The 27,842-nt window shown below is 43.3% G+C and overlaps 2 long non-coding RNA genes across 2 annotated transcripts in view; one reads left to right on the forward strand and one right to left on the reverse strand.

Moving 5' to 3' along the window:
- LOC137323331 (uncharacterized) overlaps positions 1 to 2,212 on the forward strand; it is a 134,785-nt gene extending 132,573 nt beyond the window's left edge. Inside the window, exon 5 of the long non-coding RNA XR_010963351.1 lies at positions 896 to 2,212. This is a non-coding gene — a long non-coding RNA (uncharacterized lncRNA). The remainder of the gene's footprint in view (positions 1 to 895) is intronic.
- A 3,918-nt stretch (positions 2,213 to 6,130) lies between these two features.
- On the reverse strand, positions 6,131 to 11,069 carry LOC137323333 (uncharacterized). Its single transcript, XR_010963354.1, has 3 exons — positions 10,981 to 11,069; positions 9,649 to 9,805; positions 6,131 to 7,060 (listed from the first exon to the last, which is right to left on the reverse strand). It is a non-coding gene; the product is annotated as an uncharacterized lncRNA (long non-coding RNA).
- Positions 11,070 to 27,842: the final 16,773 nt, after the last annotated feature.

Consider the following 27,842-nt stretch of genomic DNA (forward strand, 5'->3'; position numbering starts at 1 on the left):
ACCTCCTGAGATCTAACCTAGATTTGGCCTTCTACAACTTAAAATTGTGACCCCAGTCCTCCCTAACCTATTCAATTGGAACAAACTGTCTACTTGAACACAATCTATTCCCTTCATCGTCTTATAAACCTAATTTTTTAGTAATTGAATCAACATAATTATCTCAAAATGACCTGGTGTATTCCAAATTAACTACTGTATTATTGAGCCTTTGTTCCTGTAAATAAAACAAGTAGGTGAAAAAATATGGAGATATATTGCTCCACTTTATTTTTAGCAGGTCTATTCTGAGCCTTTTTAAAAGATAACTGATTTAAGGGCCTAGAAGTTGAGGCGTGCCCATTCACGCAGGGGCACAGGGTACTTTCCCTACTTCTAAATGATGGGACCTGAGGCGTTCTCGATATTGGGCCAGGTGAGCTGCAGCAGAGCGCCTGTTTGTTGCCTACATCTTGCCGGTTAAATTCAAATGAGGGCTGAACCTGAAAATGGTTCAGGTTTCCTGACTGTGACCTTGGGCTGGCACCGTGGGCACACCACAAACTTTGGGGTGTATTACAGGCGGATGATCCACAACATCGAGTTTACCACCTGGCAGTGAAAGTTAAAATCTACCCGATTAAATCTTACTACTGATAAATTAGAAATAACCTTCCATGGGCACAAATAAAGAACTATGCTAATCCCAGGACACACATCAAGAACTTCACTGTGCAATGTAAAGCACAGAAAAAATCTACATGGACGGAAAAAAATGAGTAAATAGTCAAGACTCTCATGACCCTCAGCTGATAACTACTGTGGGAAACAAAAATGACCAAACAGTTCACAGAACGCACACACTGCAATGATAAGATTAACTTCAGTCTTTATTTTATTACTACCACTTTTCCAGCTTCCACCCTAACCACATCAAAGAGGCCATCCCCTATGGACAGGCCCTGCGAATACACAGGATCTGCTCAGACGAGGACGAACGCGATGGACACCTACAGATGCTGAAAGACGCCCTCGTAAGAACGGGATATGACGCTCGATTCGTCGATCGACAGTTCCGACGGGCCACAGCGAAGAATCGCACAGACCTCCTCAGTAGACAAACACGGGACGCAACCAACAAATCTACCCTTCGTCGTCCAGTACTTCCCCGGAGCGGAGAAACTACGTCATGTTCTCCGCAGCCTTCAACATGTCATCGATGACGACGAACACCTCGCTAAGGCCATCCCCACGCCTCCACTACTCGCCTTCAAACAGCCACCCAACCTCAAACAGACCATCGTTCGCACCAAATTACCCAGCTTTCAGGAGAACAGCGTCCACGACACCACACAACCCTGCCACGGCAACCTCTGCAAGACATGCCAGATCATCGACACAGATACCACCATCACACGAGAGGACACCACCCACCAGGTATATGGTTCATATTCCTGTGACTCGGCCAACGTTGTCTACCTCATACGTTGCAGGAAAGGATGCCCTGGAGCATGGTACATTGGCGAGACCATACAGACGCTGCGACAACGGATGAACGGACACCGCACAACAACCGCCAGACAGGAGGGTTCCCTCCCAGTCGGGGAACACTTCAGCAGTCAAGGACATTCATCCACCGATCTTTGGGTAAGCGTTCTCCAAAGCGGCCTTCGAGACACACGACAACGCAAAATCGTCGAGCAGAAATTGATAGCCAAGTTCTGCACCCATGAGGACGGCCTCAACCGGGATCTTGGGTTCATGTCACATTACACGTAACCCCACCAGCGGAAAAAAAAGTTATCTGTTTTTAATACAACTGGACATTCTCTCTCTCTGCCTTTCGGGTCTCTTTCTCTCTTTGTCTGTGTAATCTGACCCATCGTGTATTCAGTATACTGGGATGTAATGTTTTCTGTGGCTAACCTGTCTGAACACCAACGACACCTTTGATTGCTGTGACCGTCTCCCAGCCTAATATATGCTATGCGATTTTAGAACCTCACTCACCTGACGAAGGAGGTAAGCTCCGAAAGCTTGTGATTTTCAAATAAAACTGTTGGACTATAACCTGGTGTTGTAAGATTGCTTACATTTGTCCACCCCAGTCCATCACCGGCATCTCCACATCCTGAAAAAGCTAGCAGTTTTCAGTTTGACTGGTTCATGGGCTGGTTGGATATAATGAAGTGGCATTTTTTTATGGTCCGTTTTCAGGCACATAACCATTGGCGCGCAGACAGCATGTGCCTGAATCGGGAGGCCCGAGGCTCGCCCTCAATTGTGCCTTGGGCCTTACATCAATAACTTGGGTGAGCTGCCAGCACTTATCGTGCTCTAGAGGCAGCCTGTCCACTTCAAGTGGATCATTTTTGGGCCAGTTACAGGCCAGCAGCAATCTCAGCTAAATCCCAGGGTGGGAAGGACAACGGGAGAGGGACCGATTACGGGCCAGCAGCAGCCCTCAGGAGTTCTGCGGAGCCGGGGGGAGCACTCCTCCTCCTCCTGGCTCCACATCAAACCTTAAAAAATATTTTCCTTACTTTTTGTTGGAGAATACTGAGCAGAAAAGGCCCGGCGCCTGCTCTTCTCAGTACCCGTCCAATTTAGGACTGCATTAGGTTCCTCATTACATATGTAAGGGGCTTAACATCTGTTTTAGGTGGCTGCCAGGGGCCAATTTCTCCCGCGCAATTTCCAGTAAACAGGATTAAATATTTTTTGTTGTGCATTTCATTTTCACATTTGACGCTATCTTGAATGTAAAAAAAAACATCCAGCTCACTCTTTAATAAAAGAAGACACTTTTTTCTCTCTTTCCTGCAGTCTTAAATGGTAAAGATACAAAGTAGACTGCTGGCACTCCCAGTGAATCCTGGGAGTGTGTAAATAATCAGCAAATGCAAAGGAACTGTCAGAGGAAGGTGCATCCTGGGAGTGTGTGTATCCACCAATTTAAGGAAATGACAATCTGGGCTGCTGTTAACCCAGTCAATTAAAACAAAACACTTGATGTGGATGGTTTCCTCTCATTCATAGTCATGTAAGCGGCCACCACTTATTTAGGTGTGCCCATGCTATCTTTCAAAACCCCTTCGAGGAACAAATTTCCATCTTTCCCAGTTTCCTGCAATTGTTCAGGCTAAAGCTGAAAAAGCTATGTCTCGAGCTTGGAAAAGGAGGGACTCTGGAGCTTGCTGTATCCTGTCAGTCACCAGAGTCACTGCCAAAATGGGAGGTAAAAAGAGGAATTGTGCCATTGTGATAAATGGTGGAATTTTACAAGAGAGCTCTGTTTAATCAGCAACACAACCATAAAAACTATAAATTAAACCAAACTTTCTAACTGAAGATAAATACTGCCATCTTTCCTTTTCAGTAGTAGCATGTGGCATCAAAACCACATAAGGTTCACGAAAGGGAGGGAGGCTCCTCTCCAAGTATGTTTATTTTTTGAGACATTAAAGTGAGGCCATTACCAAGCTCGTCTAGACTGGGTTTTTTTTGTTATCAAAAAGCATACACAAAGGCTTAGCTGATGCACATGTGCAGCACATGAAAGGTCATCAAGGCCAATGGAAACTGTGTGGCAGAAGTACAATTCCAGGAAGAGATGATAAGACTGGATATTGCAAATATAGGCATTCACTACTTTTGAAGAAAGTAACGAAGACCAGGCTGCTGCTCGTAATAGTGGCTTCTGCTAATACAGTAAAACATTTTAAACCGTATGAAAATGTGATTACTTTTGTGGTACAATTTCTATTGGAAGTGGCTCAAAGTTTGATGCTCTCAGTTATGAGCTGATATGGACAGAATGACTGAGTTCAAATTTGTAAAAAGATATAAAACAAGACCATAAACATGCCAGAAACTTGAACTAATTCTCTTTGAATAGAGCTTCACTCCAACTACTTCACTTGATCATGAATTTAACAATCCTGATCATCACTAAGATCGATAAGGGATGAAATTGAAAATTTTGGATCTTAAAGTAGAATTTAAATTTCCCAAGTCTCATTCATTGAAAGAGTGCACGCACTGCAACTGAATAATGGAACATAAAGCTCCTAATACAGCCATTCAAACTGATTAACTGTCTTATCATTGAAACAAACATTAGCAATAACTCAAATAATTGCGTTTTAATGACCAACACAGCTAATTTTTTCAGGTTATTATCTGACTTTACTTATGTTTGAAATCCAATCTTTCACATACCAATGCATCCTTGCAAAGTGGATGTTTATCTTTTTTATTAGAAATGTTGCTTGTGTTTTAATTTAGATTTAGTTTATTTTTTATGTTCAGCCAAAAGAAATCCAGCTCCAAAATTCTGATCCAAGCATAACAAATTTTAGTAAGGCAGTTAAGTATTTATCAAAATAGGATCATAACCCCATTTTACCATTATCCTTCTGTTTTGTTTAAACTTGCTTTGCTCTTCGACCATAGTAATAAACTAAAGGGGCAATTTTAACTCCCTCCGCCCAGCAGAAATGAGGTGGTAGAAAAGTTGAAATCAGAGTGTTGGCCTTACTGCCCATTTCTGCTCTCATCCCACCCGCTGCCGTATTGCCTCTGGAGTGTTCATGGACGGCCAAGGTGCCTGCCTGAGTCAGGTGGGAGCCTGATGAATCAATACATATAGGAATCCTATGATGCAACAGCCGACTGCACTGAGCGTGAGCCAACGACACTAGGCTCAGTAAAACCTTGTGGGCAAGAGGAAGAGGTCCAAAAAAGTAAGTGTTAAAATTGCTTTTGTGGGGCCAGGATGAGCAGGAGTGCTCCTCCGGGATCCACAAGAATAAAGTGGGGCGCTGCCCTCCCTCAGGTTCCCTCCTTCCACAATACTCTCCCCCCCACCTCGGGCCTGCCTGCCTGGTCGTCCCTGAGCCAGCAGGCTGCAGAGGGGCACCGATTCAGGGCGTGCAGCTCGTCAGGTATATGTTAGTGAGGCTCGGCCCTCAAAATTGACTGAGGCTCCCGTCACAGTTATTGGGCAGGTGGGTCGCACTTTCTGCCAGCTGGCTGCCCAGGAGTTAAAGTCTGCCCCTACATTTTCCTAATTAACAAATCATCCCATTCCGAGTTGTCACTCAGAATATCTGAGTTCATTAAACAGCACTGCAGGGGTTACAAATAGAACCAAATACAGCAAAGGATAGTCCTACCTTTCCAAGAGTGTGAAATTACATTGGATTATGGGGAATTTAATTGGGGTGTTACCAGTCAAAGGTTAGTTGGTGCTTAACAAATTCCAATGCATTTTTTGAAGAAGTTACCAACTGTATAGATAAAGGGAATGCAGCAGTTGTAGTATATATGACTTTTCAGAAGGAGTTCAATAAGGTTTCTCACAGCATGAATAGTTGGATGAGCAGGAAGGAAAGAGTTAAGGTTAATGGCCTAGATTGAACATGGGTTGAAAGTGATTCCACCCTGTGTAAAAAGCTCAGTGAAATTCTGGTGGGGTGAGGAAAGATGAATCTTCCACCGACCCACCCCATGTCAACGGAATATATCTGAGGGTGTTCCTGGACCATCCTGAGAATTCCACCCACTACACCCTTTTAAGGTGTCAGCAGAACTCTTGCCTGCTGAAATTTGGCACGAGTCCCACCAAGGGTCTTTCTAAAGTCCCAAGACTGCACTAAGGAAATGTAATCAATCTCGGAAGGTATCAATTGCCTTCAACTAGAGACCCGCTTGCTCCAGAAGGAGCAGAAGAAAACGAGAACTTACCTTTGATGGACTGTTTCCCTGCCTTTCTTCTGCCTTGGGAATGGCATGGGCATTCTCTGAGTTTCCTCCTGGCACACAGGGCAGGTGCCACGATGCACTCTTACAGGCACAAGTCACCCATCCCAAGTATGCAAATAACCCTGTTAGATAATTTAGATGGGATCTGGGCAATGTAGGATCAAACTCTTGACGACAGAGTATCACTATCAAGATTTTGGGCACATAGAGACCACCCTGGGTAGATTCACCAGGATAAGAAACAATAGTTCTATGGAGAGACTTGAGATGCTGTAAGTGGTTTTCCTGGGTGGTTCGAATCACCACCCCCCCCCAACCTTACACAGTTCTAGACAATGGGAATTACGGTGAACAGAATTGACTCACGTACAAGTTCTTCGGACTCAATCATACAGTGTTTATCAAGGTTAACACACACCGCCGTCTTCAATACATCAAAAAAAAATGGTGGCGTAAGACAATACAGTACACTACGTCACTACCCAGAGTAGAATATAAGCTATACCCCACACCACAGAACCTTTCCACTAAACCCCTATTGCTTGGTTGGGAACACACAACACCCCTTCACACAATACCGGTGGTCTTAAGGATGTGGACGTGGACAATGCTCACCCCGATTGTCCCTTGAATTTCTCACTGCTTCCTCTTGTAGAAAACGTGTCTCCTGGTTCCGTACCGCCGCGCAGTATTCAAGTCTCAGTTTGAGGTTCGTCCATACAGTTGAAGAGCTAGGCTCTGCTTCTCGTGGTGGTTTCTTCTCTCCGCCCCAGGCAGAGTGCTTGGTTCTTGTTGCGAAGACGAGAGCAGGCGAGGAAGCAAGAGAGAGAAAAGTCCCAAAATTGCCTCCTCTTATACCCCCCGAAGTTCCAAACTTCTTCGCGCCAAAATAATGAAACGTTCCTTTTCCTGCGGTGATATTTTTGCAGCCTGCTGTTTTTGTGTACTCAGTAATGTTACAATGATGTCCTTTTGCTTCCAACCAGTCTGGGATTTAGATGGCCCTCCTTTGTTTGGTTTCCTACCCTTCGGGGTAACCTCATCTAGGCACTGGTGGTAATGGCTGATAGTGGGTTTCACTTCGCACTCGGTCCTGGATTAAGTGGTTTAACATTGATTAACAATGGTGTCTCCATCTCCTGCCAATTACCGTATGCATTGTCCTTCCTGGCTCATTGTGTTCCCAGATAAACTCTGTCCACTCAGACATTTCCCTTAATTGGCTTGGGGTCTGGTCGGAATCCCTTGTCCATTACACGCACCTGGGCCACACCCACTTTTCAAACGGGCTGCTGTGTTTTTTCAGCAGAAAAATCTTAAAACACACAAGAACACAAAATGTCTGTTTGTAAATCCCTGGGGCCTGCGCCGATTCTTACAGTGCTGGGATTATTTCCACTGGAACAAAAAAGGCTAAGAGGAGATTTAAAAGAGGTTTTTAAAATTATGAATAGTTTTGTTATGAAGAATAGGGAAGACTATATCCTCTGGTTGGGGAGCCAGTGAGGAGGGGTGATCAATTTAAGATTGTCCTTATGAATGTGATTCATAATTGCTCTGGAGAGAGTGCAGAGAAGATTTACAAGAATGTTGCCAGGGCTTGAAAATTGCAGCTGCGAGGAGAGATTGGATAGACTGGGGTTGTTTTCCTTGGAACAGAGGAGGCTGAGGGGTGACTTGATTGAGGTGTACAAAATTATGAGGGGCCCAGATAGAGTAGACAGAAAGTACCTGTTTCCCCTAGCGGAGAGTTCAAGATCTAGAGGACATAGATTTAAGCTGATTGGCGGAAGGATAAGAGGGGACATGAGGAAAAACTTTTTTACCCAGAGGGTTGTGGGTGTATGGAATTCGCTGCCCGAATTGGTGGTAGAGGCAGGGACCCTCAACTCTTTTAAAAAGTATCTGGAACTGCACCTAAAGTGCTGTAAGCTGCAGGGCTACGGACCGGGTGCTGGAAGGTGGAATTAGAATGGGCACCTGGTTGTTCTTCGAGCCGGCACTGACATGATGGGCTGAATGGCCCCCTTCTGGGCTTCTATGGTTCTATGGTTCTATGGTGAGGAGCAATTTAATTATGCAAAGTTGTTGGAGCACGGATGCTTTATCACAGTGAATAGTTGAGATAGAGACCATTGCATCTTTTAAGGGAAAAGTGGATCAACATTTGAAGCAGAGAAAGGTGCAGGGCTATGGGGAGAGCATAGAAGTAGCATGAGTTTTGAGTTGCTCTAGCAAAGAGCCAACACAGACACGATGGGCTGTGCTATAAACCTCCAAGGTTCTATAATTATAAAGACCACAGTGCAGCATGCCTGGCAGAAGGTGGTGGCCTGGCTCAGCACTGTGTGGTCTACTTACAAACCATTGTAACCAATGTAGAAGAGGATGGTACATCTTAAGGAATTACCAAGATAAGCCTAAACAGTGGTACTTTTTACTAGGTTTATGGCCCACATATCCTGCCACAAAATGCTACCTGGCAACTTGTTTTATTATTTACTGAGCCATGCCAAGCTTTCACACAACCTTACAGCTCTTTCAGCTTTGATTATGCATATCCAAGAAGAGGCACAAAAGTTGTGTAAATGGACATAGACAGATTAGGTGAGTGGGCAAAACAATGGCAGATGGAATTCAATGTGGGGAACTGTGAGATCATCCACTTTGGATCCAAGAAAGGCAAATCGGAATATTTTCTTAGTGGCGAGAAATTGTAGAGGAGCAAAGGGTTTGGGTGTCCAGGTATACAAGTCACAAAAGGCTAGTGCACAGGTATAAAAAGGGATGGGTGCAGCTACAACAACACTCAAGAAGCTCAACACCATCCAGGACAAAGCAGTCCTCTTGATCAGCAGCCCATCCACCATCTTAAACATCCATTCCCTCCACCATCAATGCACCGTGGCTGCACTGCAGCAACTCACAAAGGCTTCTTCGACAGCACTTCCTAAACCCGCGACCTCCACCACCTAGAAGAACAAGGGCAGCAGGTGCATAGGAACACTATAATCTCCAAGTTCCCTTCCAAGTCACATACCATCCCAACTTGGAGATATATTGGATGAGTCAGAACTTCCTCCAGCTCAACACTGGGAAGTCCTAAGCTACCTGCTTGGTCATCCACCCCCTAATAAACTCTGCTCCTTTGCCACTAATTCTATCTCTCTCCCCAGCCACTGTCTAAGGCTGAACTAGACTGTTCACAGCCTTGCTGTTGTGTTCAGTCCTAAGATGAACTTTAAATCCCATATCTTTTCTTTCACCAAGACCACTTACTCCTATTTCCAAAAAAATGTCCGGCTCTACCCCTGTCTTAGTCTGTCTGCCACTAAATCCCTTATACATGCCTTTGTCACCTCAAGACTTTTTCCTGATCTCTCATCCTGCACTCTCCATAAAATCCGACTTGCCCAAACTGTGCTGCATTCTTCCTGTCTCGGACTACGTCCCACTTGCCCATCACCTTTGTCCTCATGAACCTACATTGGTTCCTCATCCCCTAATATATTTTAAATCCTTGTCTCTACCTTTAAATCCCTCCATTGCAACTCCCTATCCTATCTCTGCAACTTTCTCCAGCCCTCAACACTCCATTTGTCTGACTCTGGCCTTCTATTCATACCTCTCCCTTTGTCCCATCTTTGGTACTAGACTTTTCAGCTTTTTGGGTCCTACTTTCTGGAATTCCTTCCCTATAGCTTTCCACCTCTCTTTTTCTTCTTTCAAAATCCATCTGTTCCCTCAAGCTTTTAATCACCTCTCCGAATTTCTCTCTTCCTTGCTCAACATCCATTTTCATTACTGGGAAAATGAAAAATATTTTATATTAATCGTGGTTTATAAATGCAAGTTGTTATTATTGTGGTGTCACTTGAAGCATGAAATACTAGGGTTTGTAACCTTTCAAAGTAATCTCCATCATTAAGGTAATATTGATTTTCATAGGGCGCTGCAATTGGCATAACCTCCAGTTAGATAAAGTGAAGCATTCTGAGGTGGCATCAATGTTGATATCTTGGGAGGCACTTTACAGCTGTTGCATTCTTTAAGGATCCTCCTGTTCCATAGAACGATAAGAAAGAGTTTCGACATAGTAAGTTACTCTGTAATATTGGTAGCAATAATTCTGCTACTTCTCTCATTTCACAAACATTCTCTCGATTAAATATTATCCAGAAAAAAATGCATTAATCCTCCAAAGACTAGCTGAAACATAAATTATTAAATGAATGCATAAAAAATTAACTGGAAAATATGAAAATTACTACATTTATTAACACAATATTAGCTACAAAATAATAAGAAAAAAAGTCCCCATTAAAACCGAATATTCCGTCCTGATCTCCCACCGTAACTTTGGGAGATCAGTAGAACTCCAAGCACAAACAGCAGGAGGTCAGAAGATCCTCTACGGAATTTAAATGCTTAAAACTCCAAATGTTACCTAAAAAATGCCAACTATATAAAAATTAAACTTCAAATAGTTTCTTTCCATCCCTGTAAATTGGGAATTCAATCAACTTCCCTTAATGCATGTTTCCACTGGATGAAAGTTTCACTGACCTAAATAAGATCCTTATTAGCAATCCGGATGTATCTAAGTAGGCAAGTACTCAGAATGTATGAGAGTGGGTGTACAGCCCATAAGGAAATCAGTGCAGTGTGCATTTGCAAGGGCCAGACAGAAACGGTCACCAACCAATTTCCCACCCAAATCTAAACAGGCAGAAAATTAACTCTATTATGTTTGCTCCAATGTATTGCATTTCCAACTGCAAGCCACAGTATAATGTAGCAGCTCAGACAGCCCAATGGGTGGTTCCTAAACAGTGGAACATGCTCATTAACTACTGAAACAGATGGGGCAAGTCGGGACCATTGCAGTGAAGATAGACATAGACTGAGTAATACCGTATTCCACCATATGATATATTTAAAGTCACCCATGCAGATTGGACACCAATATGGAAAATCCTTTCTACTTCTAGTCTGTTTCCAGTCTTAGAAACTATATGCCACCTAAGAATGGCTCTTTTAACACCCCCAAACTTCTTTGACTCTTTTACAGTATTCTTACTGCACCTTTAACCCATTACTGATTCTCTTTCTGAATCTTTAGCTTTTACCTTTACACAGTATCATTTGAACAGAAATAATTGGCCAGAAATCACACAGAGCGGTGAGGCAGCAGTAACAGCTGCTCCTGCGAATTAAATGAATACATTTACTTACTGCGGGCTCCGAGGCATCGAATTGCTTGAATTTGAACTTTTAAAAAATCTGCGCTATCAACCCAGCCTCTGAGCAGCATGAGTTGCCGTGCGGCTGGAAAAGTATATGAGAGGAGAAGACACACCCACAAAATCTGTCAGGAAGAGAAGTCAAGCAGAATCAGGCTGCATTGCTCAAGCAGGCAAGCAGAATTCATTCTGTATGTCATTGTAAATAAAAATTTAATTTTTTTTAATAAAAAGCCAAAGAAATAATTGTACTAAATTAAAGAGACAGAAGGGAAAAGTAAAAAAAATATATTTTTTAATTTAAAAAATGTTTTTAATGACCAAAAACTATTAAAAGAAGAAGTAATATGAGACTCCACATTTAAAAAAAATAATTTTTAGTTGTTTGGCAGTCATTAAGACTAACCGTGCTTTTAAAACTTAGTATAGACCTGACATTTTTAAGCGTACCTGTTTGGTGGCGTAATTAGTTATTTTCCAGATGGGCAGATAAGCAAGTTGGTGTTTTTCCAATGATTTCTCTGATTTGTGAAAGGTAGGTCGTGCCTGACGAACCTGATTGAATTTTTTGAAGAGGTGATTAAAGTAGTGAACAGGGGAATGTCAATGGATGTTATTTATATGGACTTCCAGAAGGCATTTGATAAAGTCCCACATAAGAGACTATTAGCTAAGATAGAAGCCCATGGAATCGAGGGAAAAGTACGGACTTGGTTAGGAAGTTGGCTGAGCGAAAGGCGACAGAGAGTAGGGATAATGGGTAGGTCCTCACATTGGCAGGATGTGACTAGTCGAGTCCCTCAGGGATCTGTCTTGGGGCCTCAATTATTCACAATATTTAACAACGACTTAGATGAAGGCATTGAAAGTCTCATTTCTAAGTTTGCCGATGACACAAAGATTGGTGGCATTGTAAGCAGTGTAGATGAAAACATAAAATTAAAAGGGATATTGATAGATTAGGTGAATGGGCAAAACTGTGGCAAATGGAATTCAATGCAAGCAAATGTGAGGCCATCCACTTTGGACCAAAAAAGGATAGAACAGGGTACTTTCTAAATGGTAAAAAGTTAAAAACAGTGGATGTCCAAAGGGACCTAGTGGTTCAGGTGCATCGATCATTGAAGTGTCATGAACAGGTGCAGAAAATAATCAATCAGGCTAATGGAATATCAAGAGGACTGGAGTACAAGGGACCAGAAGTTATGCTACAGCTATACAAAACCCTGGTTAGACCGCACCTGGAGTACTGTGAGCAGTTCTGGGCACCGCACCTTCGGAAGGACATATTGTCCTTGGAGGGAGTGCAGCGTAGGTTTACTAGAATGATATCCGGACTTCAAGGGTTAAGTTACGAGGAGAGATTACATAAATTGGGGTTGAATTCTTTACAGTTTAGAAGGTTAAGGGGTGATCTGATCTAAGTTCATAAGATATTAAGGGGAACAGATAGAGTGGATAGAGAGAAACTATTTCCGCTGGATGGGGATTCTAGGAGTAGGGGGCACAGTCTAAAAATTAGAGCCAGACCTTTCAGGAGTGAGATTAGAAAACACTTCTACACACAAAGGGTGGTAGAAATTGGAACTCTCCTCTGCAAACGGCAATTGATATTAGCTCAATTGTTAATTATAAATCTGAGATAGATAGCTTTTTGCCAACCAAAGGTATTAAGGGATATGGGCCAAAGGCAGGTATATGGATTTAGATCACAAATCAGCCATGATCTTATCAAATGGCAGAGTGGGCTCCAAGGGCTGAATGGCCTACTCCTGTTCCTATGTTCCTATGATTGCAGCGTGCGATGGCCCTTTAATTCGAAGCTGCCATATCGCCAGCGAACCAGTAGGACCAAGTTATGGATTTTCGCGTTTTGCTGCGCACGTGCGAATGCTGGAACTTGCTTCTTCAATTCGCCACTAACAACGGAGAGTTATGTTGAGCTCCTCCATTATCTCGGGAGCGATTTCTGTCCCAGTAAGACACGATGAATCATCTATCCTGTGAAAATACAATCTTAATAATTCATATCTCACAGTATGAGATCCCCATTTTGATTATAAATAGTTTTTTAGAAGTCTATTGGTGAAATTAGCTTTATTAAATAAATAACTGTTTTGGCTTTTTTAGATACAGATTCAACACAGTGTCTTCTTGAAGTAACTCTGATCTGGATATATTTTATTTACAGCAAAATAGGCATTAAATTCAAAGATCATTACGCCTAATGAATGGGCATTCTCATTAATCAAGAGTCTCGGTAAACATCACAAAGATAAGTACAGTTGAGGGAGGCTGTTTGGCCCATCCAGCTCACCCTCCCATAGAAACACAGTCACACCATCATAGCATCCAACTGTCTCTAATATCCTACTTGGAAGGTACATTTACTATAGAACATGCAAGTGTAGATTTTCTGATCAGTTACATCTGATTCATGCCCCTTAGATGGGCAAAATTAATCAAAAAAATGGATGGAGATCCATTATGCTAGATTTCTGCCCATTTAACACCCTATTCAACTTTCCAGTTGGGTTTAGTAGTGATGCCAGAAGTGCCCAGCAGTTTACTGTTAATTACATTAAGATTTTCCCCAATGGTGTTATTTAGATGTCTGCGCAAAATCCTGGTACTTATACAGCGTGGTGCTCTGTATTCTGCCTAACCTTATAAAATGGGCATCCAGAGCTACCTGGGTGTGGAATTTATAGAGGTGCGTTTGAAGAGCCCCCATAGTAAGATTTGTCGTAGCATTTTGAGATTATTTCTGAACCTTTGTTTCTTGCTATTTCTTTCTTTCCTGTTCCAGTTATTTGCTCAGGAAACTTTCTGCCAAGTATTCTGGCACCGCCATTTTTTGGTATCTCTGTTATATTGGGATAATGGATTTCCTGGCTCTTTCTTTTTTTTGGAAGAATATGAGGAGGAACAATGGAGGATGCCAGACAGGTCAGAATGCCTCAGAGGCAGACTGAATTACATAGAATTTTTTAAAAATTTATTCGTTCATGGGATGTGGGCATCGCTGGCGAGGCCAGCATTTATTGCCCATCCCTAATTGCCCTTGAGAAGGTGGTGGTGAGCTGCCTTCTTGAACTGCTGCAGTCCGTGTAGTGAAGGTTCTCCCACAGTGCTGTTAGGAAGGGAGTTCCAGGATTTTGTCCCAGCGACGATGAAGGAACGGCATTATATTTCCAAGTCAGGATGGTGTGTGACTTGGAGGGGAACGTGCAGGTGGTGTTGTTCCCATGTGCCTGCTGCTCTTGTCCTTCTAGGTGGTAGAGGTCGCGGGTTTGGGAGGTGCTGTCGAAGAAGCCTTGGTGAGTTGCTGCAGTGCATCCTGTGGATGGTACACACTGCAGCCACTGTGTGTCGGTGGTGAAGGGAGTGAATGTTTAGGGTGGTGGATTGGGTGCTAATCAAGCAGGCGGCTTTGTCCTGGATGGTGTTGGGCTTCTTGAGTGTTGTTGGAGCTGCACTCATCCAGGCAAGTGGAGAGTATTCCATCACACTCCTGACTTGTGCCTTGTAGGTGGTGGAAAGGCTTTGGGGAGTCAGGAGATGAGTCACTCGCTGCAGAATACTCAGCATCTGACCTGCTCTTGTAGCCACAGTATTTATGTGGCTGGTCCAGTTAAGTTTCTGGTCAATGGTGACCCCCAGGATGTTGATGGTGGGGGATTCGGCAATGGTAATGCCGTTGAATGTCTAGGAAAGGTGGCTAGACTCTCTCTTGTTGGAGATGGTCATTGCCTGGCACTTGTCTGGCGCGAATGTTAATTGCTACTTATGAGCCCAAGCCTGGATGTTGTCCAGGTCTTGCTGCATGCGGGCTTGGACTGCTTCATTATTTGAGGTGTTGCGAATGGAACTGAACACTGTGCAATCATCAGCGAACATCCCCATTTCTGACCTTATGATGGAGGGAAGGTCATTGATGAAGCAGCTGAAGATGGTTGGGCCTCGGACACTGCCCTGAGGAATCCTGCAGCAATGGCCTGAGGCTGAGATGATTGGCCTCCAACAACCACTACCATCTTCCTTTGTGCTGGGTATGACTCCAGCCACTGGAGAGTTTTCCCCCTGATTCCCATTGACTTCAATTTTACTCAGGCTCCTTGGTGCCACACTTGGTCAAATGATGCCTTGATGTCATAGAAGTTATAACATGCCCAGAATTTGCTCGGGCTGGACATCTTGTTTTGTGCTGTGTTGGTAGGATTTCTTTCCTCACCCTTAAAAACTTTTGTGCCGCAAATTGCTGGAAGTGCGAGCTGGTAACGGTGCGGTGAACTCAACGAGGCATCTGGGACATTGATGAACGAGAGGACCATAAGTCTATCTTCTTAACCAATGAGATTTAAGGATAGAGAAAGAAAGAAAGGAATGATGGAGAAGGAAATAAGGTGAATTAGAATAAATTTAGTTACAGAAAGAGAAATAAAGAGAGGGAAAGAAAGATTTGATTAAGAGAGAGAGAAAAAAAAGACAGAAAGGAAAAGTATGAAAAAAATGTTAACATTTTTAATATGGCTCATTGAAACAGGGGAGTCAATTTTCGGATGGCTGAGCGGGTGTGTTCGTGGCGGGGGGCTCCTCAAGTTGGGGATTCCCGGAGCGGGTCTGGAGCCCGGCTCCAACCCGCCCACTTCCGGGTTCCCCAGTGACGTGAATCGGTGCGCGCGCAACCCCCGCATGCAGGACTCCCACCGGCAATCAAAGCCGGCGGGATCCCACTTAAGATCATTATCTGGGTACTTGAGGTCGTTTACAGACCTCATTAGTTGGAGATTTTAGGAGGATTCAGATTTTGGACTACGCAGAGTGTGTTTCCCATGCTGGGGGAAACACTCCCTGTTTAAACAAACGTGTTGCAGCCAGCAGCCAGTGGCAGCTGCAAAGGTCCATTTAACAGGCGCGGGGTAAACCCTCATTCATTGCAGCAGGGCACTCTGTCACCTCAGATAAAGTTTTGCCTGCCACACCGTTGTCTCCACACCCCAGATTATTAAATCATACCCTAAACTCTGCTGTCCAAACACATTTATCTACTTTGTGGACCCTCACACCATCAAGATGGTGGGGGGGGCCATTGCTGCATTCATCACTCCATTGGAGGACGAGCAACATCACCAGCCTCGCCAGGCCTGCCGTCCACCTCCGCCACGTGGAGCTACACAACACAGTGCTGCGCAACAGGCACCTGCACAAAGTAGTCGTGCAATTACACGTACACCCACTGTAGGGTGAACCCAATGGGTGGCATCGAGGGTGTTCATGGAAAACCTTATGAAAGGGCATTATTGCACAAGCCAGTCAAGAATGGCCAAAATGTGGCAGTAGTGGTGACAATATAATATGTAATGTGAGTTGATCAGAAATCAAATATAAGTAAAAACCATGACAAACCCTCAAACACCCTTGTGCATCCCCTTCATGCTCACGACACGTTTGCCTTACGCTGCCTACTGCACATGTGATGTATGCCCTGTCGCTGCAGCACAGGTAGTGGCAGGTTGGGTGAGGCTGACCGTGAAAGAGATGCATCAGAGGGTGAGTATGAGATAGAACCATGATATTATATGAGGATTGGGTTGAGTGGTAGTGGCGGGATGAGTACTGGCGAGGTGAGTAAGTGCAGGTAAGATGAGGATGAGGTTTTAGTGGGTGTGAGGAGTGATGTGACAGAGTAGTGTTGGCAGTGCAGAAGGAGATGTGGGGTGGGGGCAGTGATGTGGCAGACGAAGTGTAGGGGAATGAGCAAGTGTACTCATTTCAGCTGACCCACTTAGGTCATTGAAGCGCCTCCTGCACTGTATGCAGGTGCGTGATATGTTTGTGGTGCAGGTGACCTCCTCTGCCACCTCGAACCAGGCCTTCGTGGTGGCAGAGGCAGGCCACTTCCTACCATCCGCCAGGGAGAAGATCTCTGTCCTTCTCCTCCTCCTCACCCCATCCAATAGGACCCGGAGTGAGGCATCATTAAATCAGGAGCAAGATTAGAAAACATTTCTACACACAAAGGGTGGTAGAAGTTTGGAACTCTCTTCCGCAAACGGCAATTGATACTAGCTCAATTGCTCAATTTAAATCTGAGATAGATAGCTTTTTGGCAACCAAAGGTATTAAGGGATATGGGCCAAAGGCAGGTATATGGAATTAGATCACAGATCAGCCATGATCTTATCAAATGGAGGAGCAGGCACGAGGGGCTGAATGGCCTACTCCTGTTCCTATGTTCCTATGTACCTGGGAGCAGCCTTCCCCCTGGGCAGCTCCATGCTGTAACATTGGCTTCTTTCTGCAGCATCAGTCAGTGGGGGACTGCACCTTTAAATAGGGCTCCTCCAGCTGACAGCCTATGATGCGGGTGCGCAGTCCACCCGCTGAACAGCTTTCCAGCGCGAAACCCGGAAACCAAGGTAAGTGGCTTCAATTTACTTACGATCGCGTGTGGAACCCACCGATTTCACTGGGCGGGCTACCCATGCGTCCAGTCGACCACCTGCTAGCAACCCACCTCCCTTCTAATATCGGACCCAGGGTGTTTGGTGCAACCAGTCTACGTTGGTGGTTATCCTCTACACAAGCATTTTTTTTGTCTTTTGGTTGTGGAATGAAGCAGAAGCTGTACCCACCTGGTCAGACCAATCCACATACATTTACAGGCAGAGGTGTACCTATCTGGCAATATCAAAAACATTTGATGGACGCAGATTTTTCTGAGGGCTTTTTGGGTTAGACGTTGTTGGTCTTTTTCTGAGCTTCCTGGGTAATAGAATATGGATTGTTTGTGGTGCCATATTAAAACTTCATGAAACATAGGAACATAGGAACAGGAGTAGGCCATTTAGCCCAAATCCTGTTCTACCATTCAGTGAGATCATGGTTGATCTGTGACCTAACTCCATATACCTGCCTTAGCCCCATATCCCTTAATAACTTTGGTTTACAAAAATCTATCAATCTCAGATTTAAAATTAACAATTGAGCTAGCATCAACTGCCATTCGCGGAAGAGAGCGCCAAACCTCTACCACCCTTTGCGTGTAGAAATGTTTCCTAACTTCACTCCTGAAAGTCCTGGCTCTAATTTTTGGGTTATGTCCCCTAGTTCTAGACTCCCCAACCAGCGGAAATTGTTTCTCTCTATCTGCACTAACGGCTCCCCTTAATATTGTGACAACTTCGATCAAATCACCCCTTAATCTTCTAAATTCCACAGAATACAACCCTAGTTTGTGTACTCTCGCCTCATAATTTAACCCTTGGAGTCCAGGTATCATTCTAGTAAATCTACACTGCACTCTCTCCAAGGCCAATATATCCTTTCCAAGGTGCGGTGCCCAGAACTGAACACAGTATTCCAGGTATAGTCTAACCAGGGCTTTGCATAGCTGTAACATAACTTCTACCCCCTTGTACTCTAGTCCTCTAGATATAAAGGCCAGCATTCCATTAGCCTTTTTGATTATTTTCTGCACCTGTCCATGACATTTTAATGGCCTACGTACATGGACCCATAGGTCTCTTTGGAACTCCACTGTTTTGAGCTTTTCACCATTTAGGAAGTACTTTGATCTATCCTTTTTAGGTCCAAAGTGGATGACCTCACATTTGTTTATATTGAAATCCATTTGCCACCGATTTGCCCATTTACTTAATCTATTAATATTTCTCTGTAATTTTATGCTTCTATCTACATTACTTACAATGCTGCCTTTCTTTGTGGCTCTCTATCCCATCATCTAAATCATTAATAAATACAGTGAATAGTTGAGGCCCCAACACAGATCCCTGTGGGACACCACTAGTCACATCCTGCCAATTTGAGTACCTGCTCATTATCCCTAATCTCTGTAGCCTGCCGCTCAGCCAATTTCCTAACCAGGTCAATAATTTGCCCTCAATCCCATGAGCTTCAACTTTAGCTAACGGTCTCTTTTGAGGGACTTTATGCCTTCTGGAAGTCCATATAAACAACATCCATAGTCATTCCCCTGTCCACTTCTTTAGTCACCGCTTCAAAAAATTCAATCAGGTTCGTCAGGCATGACCCATCCTTTACAAATCCATGCTGGCTTTCTCTGATCAACTGAAAATTTTCAAGTGTTCAGTCACTCTATCCTTAATTATAGACTAGTAATTTCCCAATATTAGGCTGTCTAGTCTATAAATCCCTGGTTTCCCTCTCTCACCTTTCTTAAATAGCAGAGTGACATGTGTCATTTTCCAATCTAAAGAAACAGTTCCTGAATCGAGAGAACTTTGGAAGATTATAGTTAGGGCTTCTGTAATGTTTTCACCTACTTCCTTAAAAACCCTGGGATGGAAACCATCTGGTCCTGGGGATTTGTTACACTTTAGTGCCATTATTTTTTCATTACTGTTAATTTGCTTACATTAATTATGGTGAGTCCCCGTCCCTGATTCAAAATTAGTTTCCTTGGGGTGTCCCAAATGCTATCCTCTTCCTCATTTAAGAAATTCATTATCTTTCTAACATGAGCTCGTCTGCTTATCCCAATCTACATGAAAATTAAAATCTCCCAGCTTTTGCCACAAGCTTGTCTAATCTCTGCATTTATACATTCTGCCACTTCACAGCTGCTACCAAGGGGTCTATACACAACTCCCACTACAGTCTTAAATTCTTTTCTATTTCTTAATTCTACCCATAAAGTCTCCACTGTCTGCTTACCTCTCGTTAGATCCTCTCTTATCATTGAACTGTGTATAGCTTCTGTTTATAAAATATGGGGAAGAATTTGAGAATATGCTTCATTACATTGCTGTTTATTATTTACAGCTAATCATATTTGGAGTGTGTGGAGGAGGGAATAAGGGTGAAAGCTTTAGTGACCTTTTTTTTAAGGCCCCAGATAGCTTTCTCCAGCCCTGAAACTGAAGAACCTCTCTGTAATAATCATGACTTTATCTGTCAATCTTACATTTTTTTGTTTAACAAATTGGTACCAAATAATTAATTAACCATCAGGAAAAAATTAGTAAAATGAATATAATAAACTTTTTTGACAAATTGCTATTGTAAATAAGAAAATCAACTGTTGACACTACAAACTGGCATTAAGAATCACTATCCTCTCAGATAGGGCAACAGCAACAGCAACTCGCATTTATATAGCACCTTTAAGGTAGTAAAATGTCCCAAGGCGCTTCACAAGAGTATTATCAAACAAAATTTGACACCGAGCCACAAAAGGAGATATTAGGTGGCCAAAAGCTTGGTCAAAGAAGTAGGTTTTAAGGAGTGACTTAAAGGAGGAGCGAGAGGTAGAGAGGCGGAGAGGTTTATGGAGGGAATTCCAGACTTTGGGCCTAGGCAGCTGAAGGCATGGTTGTCAATGATGGAGTGTTTAAAATCGGGGATGCGCAAGAGGCCAGAATTGGAGCAGTGCTGTAATCACGGAGGGTTGTAGGACTGAAGGAGGTTACAGGGACGGGCAAGGCCGTGGAAAGATTTGAAAACAAGAATGAGAATTTTAAAATCGAGGCATTGCCAGACTGGGAGCTAATATGGGTGAACGGGTCTTGGGTGCAAGCTAGGATATGGGCAGCAGAGCTTTAGATGAGCTCAAGTTTACGGACGGGAGTCCGGCCTGGAGAGCATTAGAATAGTCAAATCTAGAGGTAACAAAGACATGGATGAGCGTTTCTGCAGCAGATGAGCTGAGGCAGGTGCACGGACAAGCGATGTTATAGAGGTGGAAGTAGGCGGTATTGGTGACGGAGCAGATATGGTCTTGGAAGCTAATCTCAGGGTCAAATAAGATACCAAGGTTGTGAATGGTCCGATTCAGCCTCAGACAGTGGTCAGGAATGGAATCAGTGGCCAGGGACTGAAGACAATGGCTTTGGCCTTCCCAATATTTAGTTTGAGGAAATTTCTGCTCATCCAATATTGGATGTCGGACAAGCAGCATGAAAAATCAGAGGCAGTGGAGCGGTCAAGAGAGGTGGTGGTGAGGTGGAGCTGGGTGTCATCAGTGTACATGTGTAACCTGATGTGTTTACGGATGATGTCACCGAGGGGCAGCATGTAGATGAGAAATAGGAGATGCCCAAGGATGGATCCTTGGGAGACTCCTGGCATAATGGTGCAGGAGCGGGAAGAGAAGCCAATGCAGGAATGGAACCAGGCGAGGGCAGTCCCACCCAGCTGGACGACGGAGGAGAGGCTTTGGGGGAGGGTGGTGTGGTCAAATGTGTTGAAGGCTGCAGACTGGTCGAGAAGGATGAGGAGGGATAGTTTACCATGATCGCAGTCACATAGGATGTTATTTGTGACTTTGATAAGGGCCGTTATAGTACTGTGGCAGGGACGGAAACCTGATTGGAGGGGCAGAAACATGGAGTTGCTCGAAAGATGGGCACGGATTTAGAATCATAGTATCATAGAATCATAGCAAGGTTACAGCACAGAAGGAGGCCCATCGAGTCTGTGCCAGCTCTATGCAAGAGCAATCCAGCTAGTCCCACTCTCCCACCCTATCCCCGTAACCTTGCAATTTTTTTCCTTTCAAGTGCTTATCCAGTTCCCTTTTGAAGGCCATGATTGAATCTGCCTCCAGCACCCCCTCTGGCAGTGCATTCCAGATTCTAACCACTCACTGTGTAAAAAGGTTTTTCCTCATGTCACCTTTGGTTCTTTTGCCAATCACCTTAAATCTATGTCCTCTGGTTCTTGACCCTCCTGCCAATGGGAACAGTTTCTCTCTATCCACTCTGTCTAGACCCTTCATGACTTTGAATACTTCTATCAAATCTTCTCTCAACTTACTCTGTTCCAAGGAGAACAACCCCAACTTCTCCAGTCTATCCACGTAACTAAAGTCCCTCATCCCTGGAATCATTCTAGTAAATCTCTTCTGCACCCTCTCTAAAGCCTTCATATCTTTCCTAAAGTGCGGTGCCCAGAACTGGTCACAATATTCCAGCTGTGGCCGAACCAGTGTTTTATAAAGGTTCATCATGATTTCATTGCTTTTGTACTCTTTGCCCCACTTTACAAAGCCCATGACCCCGTATGCTTTTTTAACGGCTTTCTTAACCTGCCCTGCCACCTTCAACAATTTGTGCACATATATCCCCAGGTCTCTCTGTTCCTGTACCCCTTTTAGAATTGTACTACTCCTTAATTTATATTGCCTCTCCTCGTTCTTCCTACCGGAATGTATCACCTCGCATTTTTCTGCGTTAAATTTCATCTGCCAGTGTCCGCCCATGCCACCAGCCTGTCTATATCCTCTTGAAGACTATCATTATCCTCCTCACTGTTCACCACACTTCCAAGTTTTGTGTCATCTGCAAATTTTGAAATTGTGCCCCGTACACCCAAGTCCAAGTCATTAATATATATCAAGAAAAGCATTGGTCCCAGCACTGACCCCTGGAGAACACCACTGTACACCTCCCTACAGTCCGAAAAACAAGTGTTCACCACGACTCTCTGTTTCCTGTTACTTGGCCAATTCTGTATCCGTGCTGCTACTGCCCCTTTTATTCCATGGGCTTCAATCTTGATGACAGGCCTATTATGCGGCACTTTATCAAACGCCTTTTGAAAGTCCATAAACACCACATCAACTGCATTTCCCTCATCTACCCTCTCTGTTACCTCAAGAAGAAACTCTATCAAGTTGGTTAAACACAATTTGCCTTTAACAAATCCATACTGGCTTTTCCTAATCAATCCACACTTGTCCAAGTGACTGCTAATTCTGTCCCAGATTATCGTTTCTAAAAGTTTCCCCACCACCGAAGTTAAACTGATTGGCCTATAGTTGCGGGGTTTATCCTTACACCTTTTCTTAGGTGATCTTATTGAAACATAAGATTGTGAAGGGGCTTGATCGGGTGGATGCTGTGAGGATGTTCCCAAGGATGGGTGAAACTAGAACGAGAGGGCATAATCTTAGGATAAGGGGCTGCTCCTTCAAAACTGAGATGAGGGGAAACTTTTTCACTCAGAGGGTGGGAGGTCTGTGGAATTTGCTGCCCCAGGAAGCTGTGGAAGCTACATCATTGAATAAATTTAAAACAGAAATAGACAGTTTCCTAGAAGTAAAGGGAATTAGGGATTACGGGGAGCGGGCAGGAAATTGGACATGAATTTAGATTTGAGGTTAGGATCAGATCAGCCATGATCTTATTAAATGGCGGAGCAGGCTCGAAGGGCCGATTGGCCTACTCCTGCTCTTATTTCTTATGTTCTTATGTTCTTGAACAAATTCCACATTTACTTCCCTCAGCAACCTAGGATGCATCCCATCTGGACCGGGTGACTTATCTACTTTAAGTACAGCTAGCCTTTCTAGTACCTCCTCTTTATCAATTTTTAGCCCATCCCGTATCTCAACTATATCTTCCTTTACTGAGACTCTGACAGCATCTTCTTCCTTGGTAAAGGCAGATGCAAAGTACTCATTTAGTACTTCGGCCATTCCCTCTGTCTCCATGAGTAAATCTCCTTTTTGGTCCCTAAATGGCCCACCCCTCCTCTTACTATCCATTTACTGTTTACTGTTATTTGGGAGGCAACAATATATTCAAGGACTTTAGAGAAGAAAGGGAGGTTGGAGGTGGGGCGGTAATTTTCAAGGACAGAGGGGTCAAGGGTGGGTTTATTGAGGAGGGGGATGATTATGGCAGATTTGAAAGGGAGGGGGACAGAATGGATAAATTAGGTCAAGTGTTAGGGTTTGGATGAAATCAGCTAAACATTTAATGCAGCAGAGGCCAACATGATTATCAATGGAGTTAAAAATGTCTGCAATAAGCACTGTACATTTTAAGAGATATTTTATTGTCACAACTCTAAATTTGTTTGGGAAAGAATTAGTTAGTGAACTCCAATGTGGAATTCATTTCATGATGTTCTATTTTTATAAGGGGCACAGACTGATCTGAAGTTTAATGCAGATTTTGTTTCAGAATGATGTCTCTCTTGGCCATTATGAAGACATTCTGTATGAACTGTAATTTTAACAAAAGGGCCTCAGTGGGCAGTCTTGATGGTCATGTAAGGAATTATACTTTTTGGAACCAAGGTATGAAAATACTGGCACAGATGAATGAAATAAGCAGAACCAATTTGCATTTTTTTATTTTGTGTATATGTATCCAGTCTTGAATCTGATACATTTATTATTTCAGACTTGATACCACCCAGGGAAAATCAATTAGCCATACTGGTCCTCTTGTTGCAAGCATAAAATTAGAATAAATCGCACATCCATGTAAAAAATAATGCAGTCTATAACGGAAATGAGACATATTTATTTTCCCTATAACAAACTTATGTTAATTTACAACACTGAAACATCAACACAATACTTTTAAACAAGACAAAAGAAACACTGATGTACACATGTAGAATATTTAACCTGAAAAATATCAAACTGTACACTGTCCCAGCAAACAAGACATTATCTCATCTGCTCCCATTATTGTCAACATTGGGTTTTATTGCTCTGCTGCACAGGAGGTAATCAGGACAAGTATATCAGTTTGCATCTAGTGAGTTAGGGGCTGCCAATAAAATTCTTAAGTATTTTCTCAGAATTGTACAACTCTGACCAAATAGAATACAGATTGTGTGCCGTAGTTCATGAATAGCTCAACTACTTATGAATTTCTTCCCCCTCCACCCCAAGGCCCACTGAGGCCTTCCATACCTAAATTGCTTCTTATCCTCATTCAATTTTTGCAGCGAGCGATTCTTCATACTAGCTCATTTCAACCACTTGCCTGTAATAAATTGGATAACCAGGTGGTGAAGGATAGAATGTTAGAGCCTAGTCTTCAGTTGCTTCCAAGCCTTTATTCTCAGAGATCCCCATTACACACCGAGCCCCCTACACACCGATCCCCCCTAGATAAACTCCCTTCTCTCAATAGATACAAGAGTCCCCAATTGATACACACCACCTGAATACAATTAACACTAATTAAGTCACATGGATACAATTAACATTTCCTTGCCCTGTTTCGTTTGATTTCTTTGCCCTCATCACCTCCCTCTTCCACATAAACTCCCCATACCCACAAATAGAACCACTCTTTCAACCTTATCATCACAAGTTGTTGCCAACTCAAAGAGTCTCCATCATTGACAGTGCCTTTTCTAATTACTTTGTCATTTTCAGAGCTATGAAGCTTGTGGTCAACTTTTACATGTGCATCAATAACATCCAACCTTACCTCTCTTCCATGGTCAAAAACACCAAGGCTGTTGCTGTATTTTCCAGCTATCTACCTGATAAGCCTTGGTTTCCTTCAGCTTAACATTGACGACATTGCAGGCACCCTTTATGGCTCCTACCGGCACCTCTGGGTTGACTATGTTAATCTACCCAAGTTTTCTGACGATACAAAGCTAGGTGGGAGAGTAAACTGTGAGGAGGACGCAAAGAGGCTGCAAAGGGATATAGACAGGTTAAGTGAGTGGGCAAGAAGGTGGCAGATGGGGTACAATGTGGGGAAATGTGAAATTATCCATTTTGTTAGGAAGAATAGAAAAGCAGAATATATTTTAAAAGGTGAGAGATTAAGAAATGTTGGCAGTCAGAGGGATTTGGATGTCTATGTACATGAATCACAGAAAGTTAACATGCAGGTACAGTAAGCAATTAGGAAGGCAAATGGTATGTTAGCCTTTATTGCAAGGGGGTTGGAGTAAAAGAATAAGGAGGTCTTGCTGCAATTATATAAGGCTCTGATGAGATCACACCTGGAGTACTGTGTACAGTTTTGGTCTCTTTACCTAAGGAAGGATATACTTGCCTTAGAAGGGGTGCAACAAAGGTTCACTAGATTGATTCCTGGGATGAGAGGGTTGTCCTATGAGAAAAGATTGAATAGAATGGGCCTATGTTCTCTGGAGGTGATCTCATTGAAACGTATAAAATTCTTTGAGGGCTTGATAGGGTAGATGCTGAGAGGCTGTTTCCCCTGGCTGGAGAGTCTAGAACTAGAGGTCATAGTCTCAAAATAAGGGGTCGGCCATTTAGGACTGAGATGAGGAAACATTTCTTCACTCAGAGGGTTATGAACCTTTGGAATTCTCTACCCAGAGGTCTGTGGATGCTCAGTTGTTGAGCATATTCAAGACTGAGATTGATGGATATTTGGACACTAAGGGATTCAAGTGGATAGAGTGGAAAAGTGGAGTTGAGGTAGAAGATCAGCCATGATCTGTTTGAATGGCAAAGCAGGTTCGAGGGGCCGTATGGCCTACTCCTGCTCCTATTTCTTATGTTCTTACGTACCCTCTGGTGCTATTTGATTCTGAGCTCAGCGCTCTGCCTCACATTGAATCAATTGACAAGACCATATTCAGCCAGCTGCTTATATCCTGACTTCTCTTCTACCTCTTCATCATCTCAAGCTTCTACACTGGTCCCCTCATAGATGTATCTGGCCCACCATGCTTCAGCTATGATACAATCCATCGTCCATGCCTTTGCAAACACGTGGTACTGTGCTTCAATCCTTTCTACACTCTTTTCATTCGCTGTCCCCCAGCGAATCATTTTCTAGATCTTTGTCCTCACCTTCAGTTCCCTCATCTCACCCTATTTCAGCAATTTTCTTTAGCCATATTTCCCTTTTTGCATTCTTCTTTCCTTTTACTTTGTTTTCTGCTTCAACATCGGAATTTGGTCTTTCAGCCATTACATTGTTATCTTCTGGAATTCTCTCCCAGAACCACTTTGTTTCACTACCTTCCTCTCTGCCTTCAAATGTTTGCTAAAGACTTTTCTTGCCCATGCCTTTAGGTCCCTCACTCCCATTCCTAATTTTCCTAATTTTTTCTGTTGGTGGCAACTTTTTCCTTCCTTGTCAAATACTTTGAGGCATAGAATCATAGAATGATAGAGCACTAAAGGCGGCCATTCGGCCCATTGTGCCTGTGCTGGCTCTTTGAAAGAGCTATCCAATTAATTCCATTCCTCTGCCCTTTCCCCAGAAGCCTGCAAATTTTTCCCCTTCAAGTATGTATCCAATTCCCTTTTGAAAGTTATTATTGAATCTGCTTCCACCACCCTTTCAGGCAGTGCAATCCAGATCATAACAACTCGCTGTGTAAAAAAAATTCTCCTCATCTCGCCTTTGGTTACCGACCCTTCTGCCACTGGAAATAGTTTCTCCTTATTTCCTCTAACAAAATCCTTTATGATTTTGAACACCTCTATTAAATCTCCCCTTAACCTTCCCTGCTCTAAGGAGAACAACCCCAGCTTCTCCAGTCTCTCCACATAACTGAAGTCCCTCATCCCTGGTACCATTCTAGCAAATCTCTTCTGCGCCCTCTCTAAGACCTTGACATCCTTCCCAAAGAGTGGTGCCCAGAATTGGACTCAATACTCCAGCTGGGGCCAATGTGCTAAAAAAAATGAAAGTTGTTGGGAACATAGTAATGTACAAATCAGAGAAGGCCATTTGGGTCCATTTGGCCAGTCCCAAAGTTCAAAAAATGCCATATTGGTTATGAGGGTCCTAAGTTAGGTAGTTTCTACCCAGTAGTTATTGGGCATAGTTCCATGAAACAAAACTATCCATAATTCAGCAAGAAACAGCAATAGATTGGAAATCTCATTCAGACTGGCCAAAAGAATGTTTGGGAAGTGGAAATATCACACTGGTGCAGTAAGGGATATCAACTGGGCTGTTGGGGCAAAGTAAAGTGAGCTTCACTCTGCATTTAATCCATGCTATGCCTGGCTTAGGACTTCAGAAAATTGGAATAAATGTTTTAATTCTCAGTATTAACACCCCTCAGCTTGATCACAAAAAATCAGCAAAACGTAATGGTGTAGTCATAATTCCTGTC

The sequence above is a fragment of the Heptranchias perlo genome, chromosome 7 (assembly GCF_035084215.1).
Source record: "Heptranchias perlo isolate sHepPer1 chromosome 7, sHepPer1.hap1, whole genome shotgun sequence".
Classification (NCBI taxonomy): Eukaryota; Metazoa; Chordata; class Chondrichthyes; order Hexanchiformes; family Hexanchidae; genus Heptranchias; species Heptranchias perlo.